Genomic DNA, 4,524 nt, shown 5'->3' with positions numbered 1-4,524 from the left:
GGTGCTGCTGCTGATGATGATAATGGTGCTACTTCTTCTGCTGCTTGTTGCTGCTGTTACTGCTGTTGATAATGATGATACTGCTGAAAATGATGATGATGATGATGATGATGATGATGATGATGATGATGATGATGATGATGATGACAAAGAGGATGATTATGACAGCTGCTGCTGCTGCTGCTGCTGCTATATGATGCTATAGCTGATGATGATGATGATGATGATGATGATGATGATGATGATGATGATGATGATGATGATGAATGAGGAGTGACGAGAGGATGATTATGACAGCTGAAGATTATGACAGCTGAAGATTATGACAGGTGAACGATGTTAATGAAGAGGGGATGTGAAGAAGAGAAGAAGAAGAAGAAGAAGAAGAAGAAGAAGAAGAAGAAGAAGAATAGAGAAGAAGAAGAAGAAGAAGAAGAAGAAGAAGAAGAAGAAGAAGATAATGCTAACTTTGGCATTTTAGATATTCACATTGCAAAAAAGGCTGATGAATCGATTCGTTTATACTTTTCAAGTTTTGCCCATTTAAAGTTATTAATCTGATTTTCTCAGGTTGGCGGGATGCAGCTTTACTAGCAGTGGAGTTCGCTTCCTCTGCTTCTGTGGACAACACCATAAAAAAAGTTATGTTTAATTTTGCTCACTTTTCTAGAATTTGTTGAAAGTCCGAAAATGTGTTTCAATCAATAAGTCAAATTTTCTTTTATTTTTAAGAAATACACATAAATGAATAGGCATTTTCTGTTGGTTTTTGAAATCTTACAGTGAACATGTTAAAAGGCACCAGCATTGTTCCCAAGATCTCTTTAACCGAACCCGTGTAGTAGAAAATGTTTATTTAGTTTTGGTGTATTACAATAAATATAGAATTGAATATTGGACGAGTCTTCATTTTTTTACATTGAATGTTATTATTTATGTATTCAGCAAATTGAGAAAATTAAGAAAACCTGATATTTCATTCTTTTGGATAATATAAGTTTATAAGCACTTCTATTCATTTGTTTAATATTTGTTTGTTTTATTGTTATTGTACTTGATTAATTTAAATATAAACTTTATATAGGCACATATGGTGCTGCTTCTGTTCAAATGTTTCAGCGTCCAATGTACCGGAAGGGTACATCCATCCACCCGAAGAGATGCCCCTGGCAGTGGAGTTGGCTTCTGATGTCCTCCCCCCCTCCACCATTGAGGCGATGGCTCATAGCGGGACTGGATGAGGTAAGAATAGTTCTAGAAACCTTATTCATATATATCTATATATTTATATTGATAAAAAAGATAATGATAATAGAAATGGGTAAAACGCGTACATTTAGAGATAGTTCAAGGATTGAATATGTAATGGATGGTGATTATGACCTTGCATTCGGAGAATAAAGATGAGGAGGCGGGTGAGGATATGGATGAAGATGAGGATGAAACACAAGAATGCTTCTGCTACTGGTGGTTGTGGTGGTGGTGGTGCTGCTGCTGATGATGATAATGGTGCTACTTCTTCTGCTGCTGCTGTTGCTGCTGTTACTGCTGTTGATAATGATGATACTGCTGAAATGATGATGATGATGATGATGATGATGATGATGATGATGATGATGATGATGATGATGATGAATGAGGAGTGACGAAGAGGATGATTATGACAGCTGCTGCTGCTGCTGCTGCTGCTGCTGATAATGATGCTACTGCTGATAATGATGATGATGATGATGATGATGATGATGATGATGATGATGATGATGATGATGATGAATGAGGAGTGACGAAGAGGATGATTATGACAGCTGAAGATTATGACAGCTGAAGATTATGACAGGTGAAGACGATGTTAATGAAGAGGGGATGTGAAGAAGAAGAAGAAGAAGAAGAAGAAGAAGAAGAAGAAGAAGAAGAAGAAGAAGAAGAAGAAGATTAATGCTAACTTTGGCATTTTAGATATTCACATTGCAAAAAAGGCTGATGAATCGATTCGTTTATACTTTTCAAGTTTTGCCCATTTAAAGTTATTAATCTGATTTTCTCAGGTTGGCGGGATGCAGCTTTACTAGCAGTGGAGTTCGCTTCCTCTGCTTCTGTGGACAACACCATAAAAAAAGTTATGTTTAATTTTGCTCACTTTTCTAGAATTTGTTGAAAGTCCGAAAATGTGTTTCAATCAATAAGTCAAATTTTCTTTTATTTTTAAGAAATACACATAAATGAATAGGCATTTTCTGTTGGTTTTTGAAATCTTACAGTGAACATGTTAAAAGGCACCAGCATTGTTCCCAAGATCTCTTTAACCGAACCCGTGTAGTAGAAAATGTTTATTTAGTTTTGGTGTATTACAATAAATATAGAATTGAATATTGGACGAGTCTTCATTTTTTTTACATTGAATGTTATTATTTATGTATTCAGCAAATTGAGAAAATTAAGAAAACCTGATATTTCATTCTTTTGGATAATATAAGTTTATAAGCACTTCTATTCATTTGTTTAATATTTGTTTGTTTTATTGTTATTGTACTTGATTTATTTAAATATAAACTTTATATAGGCACATATGGTGCTGCTTCTGTTCAAATGTTTCAGCGTCCAATGTACCGGAAGGGTACATCCATCCACCCGAAGAGATGCCCCTGGCAGTGGAGTTGGCTTCTGATGTCCTCCCCCCCTCCACCATTGAGGCGATGGCTCATAGCGGGACTGGATGAGGTAAGAATAGTTCTAGAAACCTTATTCATATATATCTATATATTTATATTGATAAAAAAGATAATGATAATAGAAATGGGTAAAACGCGTACATTTAGAGATAGTTCAAGGATTGAATATGTAATGGATGGTGATTATGACCTTGCATTCGGAGAATAAAGATGAGGAGGCGGGTGAGGATATGGATGAAGATGAGGATGAAACACAAGAATGCTTCTGCTACTGGTGGTTGTGGTGGTGGTGGTGCTGCTGCTGATGATGATAATGGTGCTACTTCTTCTGCTGCTGCTGTTGCTGCTGTTACTGCTGTTGATAATGATGATACTGCTGAACATGATGATGATGATGATGATGATGATGATGATGATGATGATGATGATGATGATGATGACAAAGAGGATGATTATGACAGTTGCTGCTGCTGCTGCTGCTGCTGATAATGATGCTACTGCTGATGAATGATGATGATGATGATGATGATGATGATGATGATGATGATGATGATGATGATGAATGAGGAGTGACGAAGAGGATGATTATGACAGCTGAAGATTATGACAGCTGAAGATTATGACAGGTGAAGACGATGTTAATGAAGAGGGGATGTGAAGAGAAGAAGAAGAAGAAGAAGAAGAAGAAGAAGAAGAAGAAGAGAAGAAGAAGAAGAAGAAGAAGAAGAAGAAGAAGATTAATGCTAACTTTGGCATTTTAGATATTCACATTGCAAAAAAGGCTGATGAATCGATTCGTTTATACTTTTCAAGTTTTGCCCATTTAAAGTTATTAATCTGATTTTCTCAGGTTGGCGGGATGCAGCTTTACTAGCAGTGGAGTTCGCTTCCTCTGCTTCTGTGGACAACACCATAAAAAAAGTTATGTTTAATTTTGCTCACTTTTCTAGAATTTGTTGAAAGTCCGAAAATGTGTTTCAATCAATAAGTCAAATTTTCTTTTATTTTTAAGAAATACACATAAATGAATAGGCATTTTCTGTTGGTTTTTGAAATCTTACAGTGAACATGTTAAAAGGCACCAGCATTGTTCCCAAGATCTCTTTAACCGAACCCGTGTAGTAGAAAATGTTTATTTAGTTTTGGTGTATTACAATAAATATAGAATTGAATATTGGACGAGTCTTCATTTTTTTTACATTGAATGTTATTATTTATGTATTCAGCAAATTGAGAAAATTAAGAAAACCTGATATTTCATTCTTTTGGATAATATAAGTTTATAAGCACTTCTATTCATTTGTTTAATATTTGTTTGTTTTATTGTTATTGTACTTGATTTATTTAAATATAAACTTTATATAGGCACATATGGTGCTGCTTCTGTTCAAATGTTTCAGCGTCCAATGTACCGTACGGAAGGGTACATCCATCCACCCGAAGAGATGCCCCTGGCAGTGGAGTTGGCTTCTGATGTCCTCCCCCCCTCCACCATTGAGGCGATGGCTCATAGCGGGACTGGATGAGGTAAGAATAGTTCTAGAAACCTTATTCATATATATCTATACATTTATATTGATAAAAAAGATAATGATAATAGAAATGGGTAAAACGCGTACATTTAGAGATAGTTCAAGGATTGAATATGTAATGGATGGTGATTATGACCTTGCATTCGGAGAATAAAGATGAGGAGGCGGGTGAGGATATGGATGAAGATGAGGATGAAACACAAGAATGCTTCTGCTACTGGTGGTTGTGGTGGTGGTGGTGCTGCTGCTGATGATGATAATGGTGCTACTTCTTCTGCTGCTGCTGTTGCTGCTGTTACTGCTGTTGATAATGATGATACTGC

This window comes from Mya arenaria, chromosome 4 (genome assembly GCF_026914265.1).
Source record: "Mya arenaria isolate MELC-2E11 chromosome 4, ASM2691426v1".
Classification (NCBI taxonomy): domain Eukaryota; kingdom Metazoa; phylum Mollusca; class Bivalvia; order Myida; family Myidae; genus Mya; species Mya arenaria.
This window is presented reverse-complemented; position numbering follows the sequence as displayed.